The 19788-nt window shown below is 35.6% G+C and overlaps 1 protein-coding gene across 1 annotated transcript in view; it reads left to right on the forward strand.

Moving 5' to 3' along the window:
• The window catches only part of ERC2 (ELKS/RAB6-interacting/CAST family member 2), a gene marked incomplete at both ends in the record, with an annotated part of 440763 nt that overhangs the window by 364242 nt on the left and 56733 nt on the right, over positions 1–19788 (forward strand). The window lies entirely within an intron of this gene.

A 19788-nucleotide genomic window follows, 5' to 3' on the forward strand; every position in this document is an offset into this window, starting at 1 on the left:
AGCCCTGTGTTTCAGAAAGGGCAAATAACTGTCCTAATAACATGGTCTTCTAAAGTATGTTAATTGAGCGTGCTAGTGTTGAACTTTTTTTCCTCCACCCAGGGTGAAAAAGCATCCATAAGCCCAACACTGGTTTGATTTTGTAAATGTCAATGTTTGTTTACAAATAAATATTCTTTTAAACAAAAATACTTTTGTAAATATGTAACTCAATTGCTTTTATTGATAATATTTTAGAATATTAATGATATGAAAGTTAAGTGAAAATTAATATACAAAATAATTAAAACAAAATTACTGTCCCATAATTTTAAATTACTATTTACACTGTATATGTTTGGAATGAGGAGGTTGTGACATTCTGTGGTTTATTAGAATTTCAACACTTTGTCTTTTGGAATACTTTAATGTGGTTTTTCAGATAATGTTGCTGTCAATAGGCAGAAATTTGCTAAGTGTCCAGTGTGGAAGCTCAGTACTTCTGGTTCCCAGGCAACTGGGTGAAGCAGACAGCCTGACCAAAAAGTTCATTATTTTGATGTGTTTGAAACAGATGTTTCCAAACAGAAAATGCTGTGCCTTTTATTTCTGGAAAGCTTAAAGACCAGATCCACCAAAAATAAAATATCTGCTGTAATTTTATAGTTCCAATATTGAAAATAATTCTACAGTTTTGCTATAAGTGTTAGTAATAAAGTCATACTTACTAGTTGTAGCTAGTTATCATTATAAAGTCACAGTATTGAAAATAATAAATTCTTTAATTCATTATGTAATTATGTACAATATACATTATATTTGTATATATACACAGCAAAATAGTATTTCAAATTCTAGCGACAACTTTATCTCACCCTTAGAATACCCTTCTGCCAGCGAGCATGTTTTCAGAATTGTTTTCTGAGGTGTCTGGGTCTGGTACTGTTAAAAATTTGTTACGGTAAAAAATTGTGTACGTGTGTGTACATGCATGCATGTACGTGTACATGTGTATGAAATGATAAACCACAAGAAATAGAAATGAAAGAAGCTAAGCCATAGTAGATGAAATTTGAAGAAACAAACTTCTCTTTTGAAATTAAGAGAGATGTGTAAGCCATGCTGCCAGCATGTCATGTGTTTGCAGCTGATACTGGGTGCCACTATTCTATTTCAAATGTGTGTGTTTAGTAAGTGGAGAGCTTGTCAGATATGGATGGAGTCTGGCCTGAAGATGCCTTTCCAATTTTAAGATAGACTTCACTATATGATTCCTTAGCCTGCGACAATGAGCGAGAGTTGAAAACTGTAGGAGGGACTCTATCATAGTGGGACAAGGAGGAAAGTTATCCATATATGTATCCACCTGGAGTACGAAAACCAGTCTATATAAGTAACTCTTTTTCAGGTAGAGAACCCTGGGGAAAAATAAAATGTTGCTTTTATATGAAGAGTCATTGTTTGATACTAAATTAGTTCCTGAGTTCATCATGTCTGAGTAGAAATAGAAAGGAAAAAAACTGGTGAGGTTATAACGGGGTTGTATGATAGACTACTTGATCGGGAATAGGAGACAGAGGCAAATGACGCTTTTTTTAGAATGACCAATGTAGTTGTACTAACGACAGGAACGGGTAAGTATGAGAAAGCTCAATTTCTTGGATACCAACTGAAAAAAACCCAAAATCAAAACCTGAACAACAGAACACAGAATCCTTTGAGTTCTTGGAACACATTAAGAACAACATTTTCTTTCAGAAAATGGAGAAGGGTATTAAGGACTTGCTGTCTTGGTTTTAGTTCTGTTTCTGATTAACAGAGATAAGTTGCTTGAGTTTATAAAAGAAGGAAAAATTGTCTGAAAATGACCATGAAAAAAACGTTTTTGGCTTTGTGCAAGGAATAGAATGAGAAAAACAGAATGAAGGCAAGAGATGTGAAAAAAACAGGTAACAACAACCTCTGTGTTACTGAAACCCAGACACTGCTTTCAACTAATTCCAGAAACCTGAACCTGTAAAGAAAATTTGAGAGACAAGACAATGTAAGAGACCTAGCATTTAGTGAAGATGCTTTTCGATGCACTATAACAGGTTATACTCAGGGAAGAATAAGATGGATAAGAAGCATAATGAAGGTCTGTATCAAAACATCTTCAAGAGCTTAAAAAACTTAAGAAATTATATGAATGATGGAAATAGGTACATGACTGAACATAGAGCACAAAATACTCGCTGTTTTGCTAGTATTTACTAGTGTTCCCAGTTCCACTCGGAACTATATATAATTATATTCAACAGCTCTCATGTAGAATATAGGAGATCCTTGGAGGCTTGAGGAAGGCAAACACTGTTCTGATCTTTACGAATGAAATGTGTGGGGATTTATGAACAATTTTTTTTTAGACCCTGGAAAGTTATGGAATAAATTATTAATTAGTGAATCGATAGAAAGCCAGTAGTCTTTTTACGGTTCATTTTCAGTAGCTTGATGTCTCTACCAGACTGTATGATGTTATCTGTCTATCCCTCTCAGTGTATATCAGATCACTTTATACTTTCTTCGCCCTTATCCTCTGTTCCTAATCATCAACTGGTGGTTCCTATCCTAGACAAGATAAACTATTTTTATGTTCCATCCTTGAAGGTATGAGATTGTTTATCACTGTGTACTCACTTTAATCTTGCACTCTTTCCTAGGTGATGGTTTTGGGCCACTCTCTAAAACAGAATGCATGTCTAGATGGCTGTTACATAGCATACCCATCCTATATTTAGTCTGCCTGTATTTGTCAAGGACAAATTATGTCAAGCAAATCTAATTTCCTTTGATGGGGTAACTGGCTTCGTGGCTGAAGAGAAAGTGGTAGCTGTGACATACTTGGAATTCATAAGGCCTTTAACACTGTCCCACCATATATTTGTAATATACAAATAAATACATTAATTTGTAATGTAATTAACATGTAATGTAAAATGCATTACAGTAATAAGTGGTGTAACTATAAATAATACTATTTTAATTTACTTAATTATGAAATCACCACGAGATGGGTGTGCAACTGATAACATACTACACAAAAATTTTCCGTTACTCATTATCAGACAGGAGGGACATTTACTGCAGGGTTTGAAAGAGGTTTGTCCTTGATCTGCTTCTGTGGAGTATTTTTTTAGAAATTATTTCAGTGATGAAATAGAAAAAAAAAACATTAATATTGTTGATAATGAACCAAGCTGCAAGAAGCTGCAGGCATTGTAGGAGCAGTTAAACTGCTCAATAAGATGCTCCAATCTCAATAAACTGGAAAGAAGGCCTGGAATAAGTAATCTGAAGTTCAGTAAAGACAAGTCCATTTACAAAGGAGAAGTCACATGTTCCGATGAGGCAATAGCATAGAAAAAAGAATCTGGATTGCACAATGGAATACCATTGCAGTGAAGTTGGATCTCATTCTGGAATGGATGTAATACTGGGAAAGAAGCAGGAAGCAATTATTCTGTTTCTTTGAGCACTGGTGAGACCTCATCTGAAAAGCTGTATACAATCTTGAGCACCATGCTTTAAGATAGACAAATTAGAAAGGGACAGAAGGAGAGCAACAAGGATGATAGGAGTTTTAGAGAACATGACCTATGAGGAAGGCTTAAAGAAACTGGCTTTGTTTAGTCTAGAAAGTGCTAAAGGGGAGACATAAGTCTTCTAATACATAAAATGTTGTTGTACAGAAGACTATGATCAATTGTATTCCAGTGCCCACTGGAGAAAGAGTAGGAGTGGTAAATTTAATTTATACCAAGAGTAACTAGGTTAGTTATTAAAAAAAGGAGACTTTTTCACTGAGTCCAATGAATCTGAAAGTTGAAAGAAAATGTGGACATTCTTTTATACACATGTAATGGAAGCTATAGAAATTTTTAAGAACAGGTTAGATGAATATCTGTGGCACATGATAATAACTTTTTTTCATCTTGTGATGGTGCACTGGGCTTGGAGTAGGTGTTCTTCTGAAGTGCTGCCATCCCTACATTTCCACAGACTCTGTGAGCAGTGGATTAGCCCAGCAAAAGTTTACTTGTAAAGCAATAGGAGATCCATAGCAAAATTCTTTTGAGAACAGCACAGTCAATGATAAACATGAGTGAACTCTAGTCATTGCTTTAGCTTACATTTTTTCAATAGTGGATTTTTTTAAATTTTTTTGCTTTCTGTGTTGTGTTATTTACCATTCCATACAGCGCTTTGATTGCCATGTGCCATACAAACCTGTATTTCCCATTCAACAGTGTATTACACATAAATTCTAGATATGTGGGTTTTGATGACCATAATCCAACATACTGCTAGTGGTTTGAAATTACAGAGTAAACTGCGAAAATAATAAACTTGCAAATCATCAGAGGACATTTTTAATTTTGTAAGGAGGCAATAAAGTGATGCATATTGTAACATAAATGCCATTTAATTTAGTGAATGCTAAATTCTGGAGAGAAATAGATAGTTGAATGTATAGTGTTAGTCTTGAAACATTTCTCACTTCTATGGATAATATTGGATTTTTTAAAATGTATATAGAATCATAGAATCTTTGGGTTGAAAGGGACCTTTTAAGGTCATCTAGTCCTACCCCCTTCAATGAGCAGGGACATCTTCCACTAGAGCAGGTTGCTCAGAGCCCCGTCCAACCTGACCTTGAATGTTTCCAGGGATGGGGCATCTACCACCTCTCTGGGCAACCTGAGCCAGTGTTTCACTGCCCTCATTGTGAAAAAATTCTTCCTTGTATCTGGTCTAAATCTGCCCTCTTTTAGTTCAAAACCATTGCCCCGTGTCCTATTGCAACAGGCCCCGCTAAAAGCCTGTCCCCATCTTTCTTATAAGCCCCTTTCAGTCCTGGCAGCTGCAGTAAGGTCTCCCTGGAGCCTTCTCTGCTCCAGGCTGAACGCCCCCAGCTCCCTCAGCCTGTCCTCCCAGCAGAGGGGTTTGATCCCCCTGATCATTCTTGTGGCCTCCTCTGGAGCTGCTCCAACAGATCCATGTGCTGAGGGCTCCAGAGCTGGATGCATGCTACATTTATGTACAGAAATACTTGTATGTTACTGTATATAGCTGTAAAAGTATGTACATGGGCGTTTGAGTACATATTTGCAAGGAAGAATAAGACATTTTCCCACTTACTGATGTAAAACATTGTACATACGCTTCTCTGAGTCCATACCCTCTTTAAAGATAATGGTGTACCACCAGTCTCTTGGAAGAAAAGTACACACACATCCTGCTTGAAAGAGGCATACTTCTTCTCTGGTGCTGTTCAGTTCAGTTATTGACATTTTGGTTTAATTACCATGTTTTTGTTATAATAGTTACTCGATATCATGTCCTACTATGGGCAGCATATGGCAGCATGGTTTTAGATGTAGTAAAGCATCTCTGACTTCTCTTGAAAGAACTAGTTGGGCACCTTTTTTCAGATGTAATGGATGTGTTTAGGTCTTCTGGCTGCTGCTAGGGAGCAAAGCCAAGTTTCCAGCCACTTCTTGCCTTTATTCCCTCTTTTTTGGATCTTCTGTTTAGGGAGAGGTATAGGTTGGCAACTTTTTTTTGCCCTTGTATGTCTGGACCTAAACTCTGGGGAAGATGTAAGAAAACTTCACAAACAGTAGGAAGACTCTAACTCTCCTCTGCCCATACACATGGTCATGTTACAGTGAGTTGTGATGTGTTCCCTAGTTATGTTGGTGCATCTGATTTTTATTTGAGAGAGAGAGAGAGAGAGATAAAAAAAAAATTCTGGAGATTGAGTGCTGCCATGTCAATAACATTGCAATATTAACCATTTTTACTAGTGTTTAAAAAACATGGAAAAAAGATAATTTTGCAGCTTTGCACTAAAAACTTAAATTTATTCTCTTCAGTTTTGGCTTGAGAGTTGGCAATCTGTCTTAAATTCCACCTGGAAACATTTTGGCAGTCTGTGTGTATCCTGGAGTGCGGGTGTAATACTCCTAGCATGAAAATGAGCTTAATAAGCATTCTGTACTAGCTTCAGCTTCCAAGAAGTTCTAAAATGTAGCCCCTTGTAGAGTGCATTAGAGTAATCTAATCTGGATCGTTGAATCCAAGACCTATCTGGAACAACAAAAAAAAAAAACGTGGCTAAATAAATTTGAACTTCCAGATTTAGAAGCTGTCCTGCCTCATAGCATAGACTTCATCACAAAGCCTACTCTCCAACTTCCTGCCTGTCTTATTTCTCACCTTTACGTACTTACTGGTTTTCCTTAAAAACTTTTTCTCCTGGCCTCAGTTGCCCACATCATCTTTCAGTTTTCTTCCTTATATTGAAGATGGTTTGAAGGAAGTGCCTGTTTGTGCCACACAAGTGACTGTGTGCTCTTGAACCAAATCGCTGTTACTGTTGAAAGTTGATCAGAATCAGCACATTTTTATTCCCTGCCACAGCTGCTTTACTGTACTTGCAGTCCTTTTGCCATGTTTTTCTTGTGCTTTTAGTATCCTAACAGTCCTGTAAGTTACTAACCAATAGGGAATTCTGTCTTGCTAACCACAAGTCTGTGGTCAAATTTAGACCTCTCATTCCCTCTGGTTTTCTAATCTCGGAAGCCTTTCTGCCCCTCCGTGTTTGTATCCTGTTCTGAGTTTCAGGCTCTAGTCACCCATAGTCACTTACTGTTAATGTCCATGGGCATTTTATGTCTCTGAAACAGTCCTTAACTTATTGGCACATATGACAGATCTCTAACGCTATGATGGTCTCCACATAACAAATAACATTCTTTTGCTATCACCCAGGACTTCCTTGTTCAAGTTCATGAGATCTTTGCTATGTAGTTGAAAGGTCCTAAGTTCAAGTTGCTGCTTATGGACTACATAGTAAAAAGCTGTACTTGATTATTTAAATAAAAAGCAGCATCTCTACATAAAAAAAGGGACTTACAAGAAGTTGTGTAGGTAATCCATGACATGTATGTGCCTAGGATATATTTAAGTTAGCTTGATGGCATTCTTGATAGGAAGTTATGGTATTTGAAAGGGCATATGGAAGAACTTGATTCCACATCCACACAGTCGAAGACATCTAAAGAGTTTTCATGCTTTAGGACTTTATTACCAATCCTGATGATTATAAGAACTATCGAATCTTCTTACTTCCCATAGTACTGGAGATTTTTAAAAACATAAAATGTAAGGTGTTTCTCATCTCGCAAGAGTTTCCTGAATTACCAAGCTGTAGTTGAGTCAAAGTTGAATGCTTTAATACATGGACACCAAGGCTACAAATATATTTTAATTTTGTTTTATGATGAGAGATTATATTCTCATTAAAAAGAATCTGATTTTTAGAAAAATATGAATATCATAGGGTGTTCCATAAGACTGTAGGAGCTGTCTGCTTTCCAAAAAATTGGCCCTATTCTTAGAAGCTGTAATTGAGGATGGAATGTCACATGGTGTCATAAGCATATAGCATGTCCTGTTACGTCTTTTAATTCAATCTGGCTACATAGAGATTTTGTTCCTATTTAAAACGTTTTTATGGTCTTTCTACAAGGTGGTAGTCTTTAGAAGTAATTTGTCACAAACTCACCATCAAGTTTTTCCATTACTCCGAAATCTCAGCAGAGAGGCCTAAAAGGTAGTTCAAGGTTTCTGAACTATCCTCTTGCCTAAAGGAAAACTCTTCCTCATTAGGACAGTGATGAGGCAGTGTGTATCTATGAAGCTTCCCTTACTACAACTCTCCAGTCAGAAAGCCAGCTTTTAAAGAACTATCTGATAGCTGTCTTAGTATTAAATATGTGTCTTTTTAAAAAGACACTCATTTGAGAAGAGAAATCACATGCAATGGTGCAGAAACTTGACAACAATCTGACTGTTGCGAAGTAGGAGTATGCCACTAAAAACTAACTTTTTTTTGAAGAAGACCATGTGCTCTCAAAAAAAGTGTTTATTGATTTGTAAAGTGGTGACTGGTCTTGGCAACAGGTCTTTGTTCATCAGCTGGAACTGCTAAATATCCTTGGAGTTGCTGAAAGATGATATGTGAAAAACTCTGAACAGGTCAGATGGGATTTTGTTTGAGGTGGATGACTTTGAAATCAGAGCCACAGGACAGTCAAACAACGATTATTATTTTAGTGTCTGGATCGTGATCTGCAAATCACTGTATTGATCCATATGTAATTTTAGGGGAAAGGAGTGCATGCTACTTTGTGTATTTTGGCAGCCCTGGCTGTTAGCACAATGCCTTATATTCTGTGGCCATACTGGAAAATTGCCAACCTCAAACTCCTGAATAGACCTCAGGAATATTGAAACTGGGATTTCTCTTTAAAAATAAATCCACAAAACCAAAGAACACAACTTAAAAGGAGGACAAACATAAAACAAAACAGATTATTTTAGCTTATTCAAATAACCACAGTTATTTGAAAACCATAAAATTGTGTAAAATTCTTTAGACTGTGAGTAGAAATTTCAATCTGTGCAGAAGTTTTTCTGGAAAACTGAAATATCATGTTTGGGAGTTCTCTGCAACATTAAAACTTCGTCTTTTAGTTGTTCAGGAAAGAAGAAACAATAAGGGGAAAACCCAAAGCACCAGTGACGTTTTAGTGTATAAAAGAAGTGACATGATATAGTTGTTTAATGCAGTAAATTGGAATTATTGGTTCCCTCCCTGACCCAGATTTTGTTTAATATTCTGTGTGTTTCTTTATCCTGTATGTTTACACGTTGTATTTGGGCAGGTGTGAGCTTGCTCTTGTCTGTTCACTAAATGTACGTGAACTTGTTCTGCTGGTGCCTCAAGCTGCAAGGAAGCACGCAATTGCATTAGCACAGTGCTGAGCCTGCACTAATCTCATTGGAGTCACATGGATTTATTTAATTTAGGAATTTGGGCAGGGCAAGGTTTGCTTGTCGGTACATTCAGTATAAACAATCCCAGGCATATCCACTGTAAATAACTAGTATTGTGCTGAATTAATTAGTGTTTTGAGATCTCAGGAGTGCAGTGCAAATTAGTCATATAAATGCTTTCACATTTTTAAGTATTTCCTCTAATTTTTCATCTTTGCTACACATATTCTCCCTCCGGAACAAAAAACTTGTGATTCATATCACATGCTGTTCAGACTTGTTGAACTGAATGCAATAAAATCCTATTTGTATCATGATCACCATTAAAAAGTCAATTTCCCAATTAAATTGTATGCAGTTATCATAGCTATATTGTTTGTTATAAACACGGTACTGAATGGCAAATACTTCTCTTTTAATGAGGATGTAATTTCTGTCTAAGCATTTCCCAAAAGTCAGTACATGTTATCATATGCTTACTGTAGTAGATACAGAGAACTTTTCCTGCCTCTGACATCTACCTAGGTATTTCTGTCTACTTTATCCTAAAAAGAAAATGGAAATAGTCTTCCACAGAGGCTTGTCCAGATTTTGAGGGTAATATGATTACATTGTACTTGTGATGGAACAAAAGAAAGAGCCTTGAAATTTGGAAGAGTCTGCTCTGAGTTTGAGTTTATCTTTCAAGGATACTCTAGTTCTTGATTTTGGTATACTGCTAGTTTACAGTTACAAACATTATGCTCTACTCAAGGTTTCTCATTGTAAGTAAAAGCTAATAGTCATTTGTAATATTTGTTAATGCTTTTGTTATTCCTACCTCTTAATTGTAATTATGTTGTAGCCAGGTGATTTTTCATATACCTTTTAATGATACTAACTTTTTAATTTGACTAAGACACCAGCTAAACTGGAGCTGTATTAAAAGTAAGAAGTAGAAAATAGGTTTTGCTGTCTATGATACCTCCAGGAGATGGATTTTGTATATTGAAAAGTTATACCTCTCCTTTGCTTACAGAAATGAATTTATTTTATGTTTTGAGGCTTAATGAATGTGATATAAATGTATACATACTGCTCAGTGTGTATATTTATATATATCTATATTTATATGTTAGCTTTGCAGTCTTTTCCACATATGGAAGAATTTTTTGAGATCATGTTTAGCTATAGAAACCTCTCCCCCTCACTTCCCCTGAATGTGTGTGTCAGAATATACAACACTTATATAGAGGTTTACATTTATCTTATATTTCTTACTAGAAAAATTAGCTGCCACCATCATAGTCTAAAATAGGTCTTTAGACCAGCTGAAAGAGCCAAAATTCATTTCTGGCAGACAGTAACTTGATAACAAAAGTTGCATATCTGGTGCTGGTTACTTAAGTGAGATAACATGTCACAGGCTTTCACTACAAAGGGGACCATAAATTTTTGCATTGCAAATCTGATTTCACGGACCAGTTCCTGTAAGAAGCATTGAGTTTCCGCTTCATCTAGTGATAAAGCTTTAGAATGCATGAGTATCTGGTGAAACATCTTATTCATGTTAATGCTAGTCCAGGCATTGTAAAGTAAGTGGTCAGAAACAACCTTTCGCTTACCCCTATCGCCAGTATTTCTGTTTGATTTAACCTAACTGTATACAAATAAAACAAATGGTGAGATGGGTTTTATGGTCATTTTCATAATTGGGTGACGCATCGTTACTTGTGACCCCTTCTGTTATGGATAGGTTTGAAAGTAGACCCGTGGCATAAATCCATATTGCTAAAGCAATTTTTAACATTTATTCAACTTTTTGAATATACAAATGAAACATAAAATAAAGAATCACAGAATCATTAAAGTTGGAAAAGACCTTTAAGATCATTAATTCCAACTGTCAACACCACCATGCCCACTAAAGCATGTCCTGAAGTGCCACATCCACATGTTTTTTGAACACTCCCAGTGATGGTGACTCCACCACCTCCCTGGGCAGCCTGTTCCAATGCTTGACCACTATCTCCGTGAAGAAATTTTTCCTAATATCCAATCTAAATCTCCCCTGGCACAACTTGAGGCCATTTCCTCTCGTTGTGTTGCTAGTTACTTGGGAGACGAGACCAACACCCACTTCACCACAACCCCCTTTCAGGTAGTTGTAGAGAGCGATAAGGTCTCCCCTCAGCCTCCTCTTCTCCAGACTGAACAACCCCAGTTCCCTCAGCTGCTCCTCTTAAGACTTGTTCTCCAGACCTTCTAAAACTCTACACACCAAATCCTTAAATTAATCCAGTGTTAGTCTTTGTACTTTGCAGTTACAGGCTCAGTTCTTCAGATCATTCATGCACAAAACTCTTCTGTAGTCAGTTGTTCTGTGTGTGGAGAGCTTGTGAGATCAGTCTTCAGCTGTGTTTGCTCCTAGAAATTGAGTAGCAGACAAAAGTCCCACAGAGCTCTGAAAGATTCTGATTATAGAGTAAGTTCGTGGTTTGAAAGAAACATCATTGCTTAGCAGGTAGATTTCTGTGTCACAAGGGGAAATTAATATTTGTAAGTGTAATTGTTTGCTGTAAGTAGGACAGTTTTGCAGTCCAGAGCCAGTAGTTACATGTTTAATGAGCCATTAGTAGCCGTAGATAATAAGGAGAGGAGTGTAAATCAGTCATCAGAAAGTTAGTTTAAGAGATGAGCAGGTTATCACTAGATTTATTTAACCCAAGTTAAGACATTAATTCCTAGCATGCCAGCACATGAAAGGGAACTGTGATGAGCCTTGTCAGGAAGGGTCGTCTATTGTGGGAAGAGAGCCAGCAAGGCTTAACTCATCAAGTTTTTAATGTTGCCCATGTTGCGAAAGCTTTTGACTAAAAGGAGATTAGGATTTTTATTTTTTTATCATTTAAAGAATGGATTTTATAGAGATACTTGCATGCCACAAAAGTGGTGGGACATGCTGTACTTCAGCTTTATGGAAGTATTTGCTGTCTCTTTTGTGAGTCAGATTCACTATTTTCTTCACTTCAGGTAACCAAATTTTATATACCAGTGGGCCTCATAGTAATACAGAACTTTGCAGTCTTTGAGTGCATCTACATTATGGTTTTGGTTCTGATCAAGACTGCAGCTCTGAATTAAACCTGGTCGTTCCCACTTACTGCACTATGGTTCATACCCAGCAGCGGTGTGGAGTGGGCACACTGAATTCCTTTTTGATTAAATTTAACCGAAAGATGCATTCCAGGAGGTCCCTCATCACAGTGAAATTGCTAAAGGGACTTCAATTTCAGAGATAGAGCAAAATTAATCCAGAATACCGCCCAAGATAGGTGTATTGTACAGGCGCCAATTCTCAGTACCAGTTGTATTGGTTATAGATCTGTTGCTGTTGCAACACACTGCCAAATATAACTCTTGCAACTATTTCACGTTCACCGGTAATCAAGAGTATGCTATATGCAGAATGGTTACGAATAGGCTTGTAATTTCTGGCATCTGATTATGAAAATTTTTTAGATATACTTACTCATGTAGTCCACAATTAAATTTATCCTTTGTTTCTAGCCTGCCGTGTAATGTAGCCCATTTTTTCTGAAGGCCACTGGCTCAAATTTATTGCTGAAACTGATGAAACTTAAAGAGTTGATGGCTGAGAAATGTGCCTGCAAAACTTGTACTGAGATACAGTTCAATAATAAAACAGAAGACATCTTTATACCAGCTTTCTACATCTGTGTGTAGTGTTTTGCAAGCGCTGTTCTTTAAATTCTTCATTTTGCTAATTTAAGCCAGTTTTGAGGTTTTAACGTTAGGGTTTGTGGCAATTGGATCAGAACGGTAAATCATATTTAGCAACACCAGATATTTCTTTTTAAGATGGTAGGCAAATATGGTAAGTAGCAACACAGAAAAAAAGAAAGGACTAGCAAAAGGATGAGATAAAATCAGTAAATCGATAATCTATAAATAGCCGATGTACATAGGCTTTCATAGCACTTGAGATTATACCACTGTACATAAATATATGTACAAATTAGAGACTTAGTTGTCAGTCCTAAAAATACAAGGCATTCAATATCTTAAATATTTTGAATGTATAATAATTAAGCATGTATACTAATTTATCAATTCAAATGGTATTTCTTGAATTTTGTTTTTTTACCTTTTTGCTTGTCTGTAATTGAGATTTTGCTTTGCAGTTTTTGTCATTGAATTGCTATTCTTCACCCCATAAACCAATGAAAGATCCAAGTTTAAAAAGCAGTTAATGTACACAAACATTAATCAAAAATTGCTTGATTGTAGTTTATTGTTTGAAAGAGCCATAGATTAATGATTCTGTAGGATACACACTGATATGAAAGACTAAACATACTTCAGGAAGCCTCTGATCCAATATTAATAAATGATATGTCATAACTGCAGCTTTTATTTTGCTTCACGGTGTGTCAAGAATGCAAAAATACGTGATGAACTTCATTTGTCTCAGGACATCAGTGAAGAATCCTGTGTTCTCTTACATTACCTGTTGGCACTGAGGTACCAAACCTTAGCTTCTTGATAGAATAGCTTATTCATAAAACTAATGAAAACTACAGTCAGGATTCTTCCGTGCTTTTTATCTAGTGCTTTTGGGTAGTTGTTCCTATCCATACAGAAAAATCTGTAAAGCCTATGACACTGAGTTAGGATTTAGACCATTAAATATCCACCCTTCAAAGTGTAACAGGCAGCAGAATGTCAAGGATAGTTGAGCCTTATCTCATAACTTTGTTCCAGTGCACTGGGAGGAGGAAGTGCAGACTTGAAAACAACCGGTGTGCATATGGGAACAGTGAGCGATCAATGCCTTCTTTTAATATTCCTTTAGGATCTTGCATCTGTGCATTTTGGCTTGTGTTAAAGTAAAAAGTGCCAGCACATTTCATGAAATTATGGTTCTTTGGTTTAATCCTATTTTTTTTAATGAAAAGGAGGGCTGACATTCTCTGATATCTGTAGGAATTTTACTTTTCTCCTCAACTATCATCAAGCGCCAAGTATTTTTAGGTCAGTGCTTTACCTAGCATCAATAGATGATATAAACAACTAAACAATAACATATTAGGTAATAAAGCACATAATTATGAAATACTGGGCTTTTTTGATAGGGATGCTAAGTCGGTGAGCTCTGCTTAGGTTGGTTCAAGTTTATTTGTCTTCTATAAATAATAAGTTTGTGGAATTGAAAATGAGATATGAACAGATTTTCTGGGGTAGGTATAAATCAAGTCAAAATACTTTATAGATACAGGTTTTTAAAACAAGGCAGTATGTTGAGCCTGGTTTTGTGGTTGCTCTTAGTATTAAGAATTTAAAATCCAGTGAGGGTTTGTTTTTTCATTCGGTTATCTGTCAAACCAGATCACTGTGTTTAATTAATTTTTTATGAACTTGTTAATCACTAAAATTGGAATATACGTAATAAACTCTTTGTGTCCAGAATAAGATCATGGCACAGACATTCACACTTAAACAGATGTGAGGAAAAAAGATGGAAGAGGATTTTTATTAATTGTGGATGTTGAAGGTAAAGTGGACCATGATCATAATCTGGAACTGACCACTCAATAATTTATTCATTAAATCTGTAATTTTTTTAAACTATTTTGAATATAGTTAGCCATATCTTTCAGAAAGCATCTAAGTATTTATATAAAATCTTCAAGTCATCCAGAACTAATGAGCTACTGAAAAATATGTACCATATTTGCAGCGTGATTACTTCCCATAAATTGATCTAGTTTTTTTTCTGCTAGAGAAAAGAGCTGTCTCCTTTTCTGTATGTGTTAGTTAACAGTGATCAAGCAATCTTTTAATATCTTCTGAGTGACCACGTAGGTTGAGTCTCTTTTTTTTTTCTCTGCCAAGTTTATTTCTCAGTAATTTTGTAGCTGTTTCCTGATCTGGTTACAGTCTTTCAAATAATCACAGGAGTATGACACGAGCACCAGGTGTGTAGTTTTGTCAATGGTCTTATCCTACTGCATAGAGATACAGCAAACTTGATTTTTATTTCTCTGCCTGTATTTGTCCGTGTAAATTCAACACGTGTAGCGTGTAATTCAACACGTAAATTCAACGTGTATAGCATGTTCACTTCCACCATGGCCTGTAAAGTCCTTGTTGATATCATCGACTTCAGATGCGTCCCGTCTTGTAAGTTTGTCCCGTACGTTTTCAAATGATGACACTGTATACGTGATTCCAGTCATACATGTATGCAGCTGAGAACATTTATTCATTTACTCCCAAATACATTCACTTTTCCAGGCAGTCTTTGTCAAACTTTTCTTTCGGATCATGGGAATACAGAACAACTTCAGGATGAGAAAAAGATATCTGTAGGTCCCCTTCCTTCTCCAGCAACAATCATTCTATATAGAGCTAATTTTACTGACACTGTGACTTGTGGCACATAATCAAATGCCTTACAGAAACCTCAGCATATTATTTCAAAGCACTTATCAAAATGAGTCTCTATGTAATTGAAAAGGATATAAAGTTATTTTGACAGGACCAGTACTCAGTAAAGTGATGTTGATTGACACTAACTGAGCTCCAGCTTTTAATTTATTGCTTATTATATATCAGGATCAGTGTCAAACTATATAGTCTGTAAATTCCCATAATACTCTTTTAAAATATTTGCAATATTTGCAACTCTTCTAGAATTCTGCCAAAAAGAGATCACACAAACAACTGACGTAAAAATGAACGTCTGCCTGTTTGAAGAATTACAATACACTAAACAGCCAAACAGCTGTATGTAGTTAGGAGGAGTCATTTGAAAACGTAGCGAGTTGCCCATTTTGTTGATTTTTGCTGGTTTTAAAGATATCACCAATGATTAACCTAATGCATTCTGTTAGTGAAATAGGATCAAACTACTCAGTGGAAAAGAAATCCTTCAGTCTTTCTTCAACCTTTACTCTGGCAAAACTCTCGTCAACCTCCGAGTCAGTTCAATTAGCGTTAGTAGGCCTGAATAAAAGTAGCTCCTGCAGAATTCGGAGGGAAGGACTTGTATTTTCAGTGAGGCGAACCCAGCTCATTGGAAGTGTTACAGAATCTGTCCCTTTGTTTCAAAAATAAATAAGAATATTCAGGCCTTTACTGTGTCTTTGCTTTGTGGTGTAGTTGCGCAGACCTTACAGCTAAGATGTGTTCCAAGTTAACTGTAAAAAATTTACCCACATTTCTGCTGTGTTAAGTGATAGCTAAGTTTATAGTGGACTGTCAGACTTCTTTACTTAATTCAGCAACATGCAAGCCATCTATCTTAACATCTGGTTTTTAATAACAGTTGACATCTGGGAGCTCTTTTTTATTCCAAGAATGGACTAGGAACAGTAGTGATACTGGCAGTGTATATTTTCAGGCTAAAATTCCTGTCCGTTTCAATCATAATTAATTACCATTCATTTTACTTAGTTTTTAGATTTAATTAAGTGCCAGCAATATGTTGCACCAGCTAACTTTCCGAGTTTTGAAACTATAGAATGTAATTTTTTTACATTTATAAAATATTAATGTGTGAATTTTAAGGATATCTAAAATGATAGAATTTTATTTGATTTTGAAATGCTGAGTTAGATGAAAAACACTGTGCTGTGCCTGTCTATGTTCTAGAAGCTATCGCATCAGAATTTGGCACAGTAGAACTATCTATAGATAGAGATATGCACATACACATCTGTGCGTGCATAGATAAAGAATTATCATAAAAAATATGATCTTCAGTAAACATATCCAGGGAAGAATTTTTCACTCTCCTGGTTTAGTTCATGGTTTTTATTTTGTTCTTTTTGACTTCAAGTTTGTAACAGATGTAAAGAAAGACCTTCTGCTTTCAGCATGTCTACAGTAAAAGAAACCCTTCTAAAAACAAATTCATGAAATTGTTATGATTTTTTGTATTTGCCATTAAAGTTATCTATCATTAAAACTCTAAATAAATGAATAATCCCAATGGTTCAAAAATGGAAAAAAGGAGAGAAACTGTCTTAATAGTATTTAACAATGTGTAGTGTATAAGGATTGCTTAAAAGATAGATTTAGTTGATAGCATATTAGAAAACTGTACTTCACTAATGATAGATTTTTTTTTTATTCTCCAGCAGTTTTTTATCTTTTAACCTAACAGAATGTACGACAATTTGAATATAGTAATTACTTTGCTTACTTATAAGGCTTCATCTATTTCTGCTGTCAATGTTGGTTTGAATTGCGTGCAATTAAAAAATAGATAATCTTTTAATATTTAATCTTATAATCTACTTCCTACACACTGTTTTAACTGGGTGGGAAAAATGTTTACGACATGATTCTCCAGCAGTTTTGTATCTTTTAACCTAACAGAATGTAAGACAATTTGAATATAGTAATTAATTTGCTTACTTACAAGGTTTGATCTATTTCTGCTGTCAATGTCGGTTTGAATTGCGTGCAATTAAAAAATAGATAATCTTTTAATAATTAATCTTATAATCTACTTCCTACACACTGTTTTAACTGGGTGGGAAGAACGTTTACGTCACTGTTCTTGTTTTTTTGGTTGCTATAGATGCATATTCTTGTATACGTAACACGAACTTGTTCAGTTGTTTTTGCTGGCTTACATTAAAAAAAAAAAATCATGTTTTTAATAGCCAAGAAAATTGTATTTTGTATTCACCAAAGTAACTAACCTTTTCTTCTTTCGTTCCAATGCTAACATCTTCCCTGTGCATCTCCTAATGTCTGGCACACAGGATGATGAGGAGGGTATATGGGCATAGCCGTTCCTATAAACCAAAGTTCCAGTTTTGTTTTGAGGGGTGAGAAACTCTTTTCTATCTCTTTCAAGTTGCAGTCTAATTTTTATTGTTTTATTTTAAACTGCATGGAGTTGTGTGTTTCTTGACAAGTGTGTTTGGAAACCCGTAAAAAAATATTTTCTCATATGCAATGAACAATGAAAAACTATGTCTAATGGTTTAATGGTCTGATGGTTTAATTGTTTTGTAGCCTATTGCGGCTAAAGGTGTGGGTAGGTACAAAACTTTAAAAGGAGTGTATTTGTATCTGTATCTGTCTAAACAATTTAATTTTTTCAGTAGATAAGGATTGCTTTAAACTAGTATTAATTTGCTATCGTCTTGAAAATCCCTGTAAGAAAACTATAATATCTTTGCAGTATGAATATGAGAGTTTGATACTTCAGAAAGTTTGCCACAGATTAAACATACGATTTGACTGGAATAGAATTTATAATATGCATGGGGAAAAACGATACTACCTAATAAGCTAAAATGTTTTAGGGAAATGTTAAAATAAATAGCAGATGCTTAATAAGGGAAGTGTAATCTGTCTATGCAATACATGCTTTTTGCCTGAAATAATCTGATGGACTAACATCCATACAATAATTTGGTTGTAATACGTAAGAATACAAAGTGCAGCTTATTTTGTTTAAGCCTCTTTCAATTATGAGTAAATACTTTATTGTCTCTGTGTGTGAGTTATTAATCAGTGCATATTCACTTTTTTGGTGCTTGCCTTTGAAGCTGTAGGTAATTTGTAGCTCATGGTCACTGTGGTCTCAGCACTGCTAAGACCATCGGGCCTGGTGGTTCGCTCACAGAGAGTGTTGCTCATGTCACTACTTCTATTTACTACAATTCTATTTACTACAATGGGACTGTTCGGAGGAGCAAAATCTACTCACATAAGTAAAGATCAATGTGTTATTAAAGCTGCCATACTTTATATTGCTTTGGCCCCCGTCACCCCAAGTCAAAGACGGTATGATTTCTTTTATTTCCAGTAGTGTTATAAGCCATGTCAGTCATTCTATTTGAAAGGAATAAAATCTCTCAGATAAGTTTTGTTCTTTTATACTTACTTTTTAGAATAGTTGTGAGATGCAAAATTAGTGCTGTCCATAATGAATAATTTATATTTTGTTTTAAAAAAGAATTAAACTGTTGAAGCTTTCTATCACAGAGAAGTTTAAGATTCAATAATTGTAAAATACAATAACGGGCACGGTGATACCATTAACATTTAAAAGAAAGCAACCTTGATTTATCGGAGTATAGTTATGAACCTTTTTTGGTTTTAAGCTTTCTGATTCAATTTTAAATGTCATGTTTGTACCTGTTATATGTGTAGATAACCTCTGTGTTTATGGACACACATGTTGCATGTGGTAACGGTAGGAAAGGGTGTGACTCATTCTAAATTTTTTCTACTTTCCTGAAAGTAAGCAGCTTAAAAAAGAATCTTCAAATGTTCTTTTTCACATGTAAAAAAGGTTTATGGGTTTTCTTAGTGTTGTGTTTTAAGTAATTAGCAAGTTCTGTTAACTGCAGCTGCTTGATATTTTAGTAGCAGTTTATGATGTCATTTAAAAGCAATGTAATTTTCAGCTGTTTGTCAGCATCATTCTTCTGTTTTGGGTGTGGAGAGCAGATCTTTGTTTATTTTCCAGGTCCATATATATTTCCATTTTGAAAACAGACATTCCTCTCTGACTCTTTTGTTCAAATGCCAACATAATTTATCTGGTATCATTATATACCGGACCCGTGACAAATAACTTCGTTGTTTCCTTTCAAGTGGGGGACCACGGCAAAGGTAGTATAACAAATAGCCTGTCCTCTAGACTGAAGTCGGGAGCAGACCTGTCCTTGTAGGTAGGATAGCCGTGCGTCTAGTGGAATGGCTGTCATAAGGTGAAAATTCATGTCACAGACCTCCTTCCCTAGGGGGAAAAAAATTTAGGTCCCGGACCTATAAACCTTTCTGAAAATACGTGTGGTAATACTGAATTTCGTCACATTCACGGTTAAGAGCTGTAAGTATATCTTAAAAAATAGATGCTTACAAAAGATATACTTAGAAAAAAGAATGGATAAA

The sequence above is a fragment of the Phaethon aethereus genome (genome assembly GCF_964289735.1).
Source record: "Phaethon aethereus genome assembly, chromosome: 11".
In the NCBI taxonomy this organism is placed as follows: Eukaryota; Metazoa; Chordata; class Aves; order Phaethontiformes; family Phaethontidae; genus Phaethon; species Phaethon aethereus.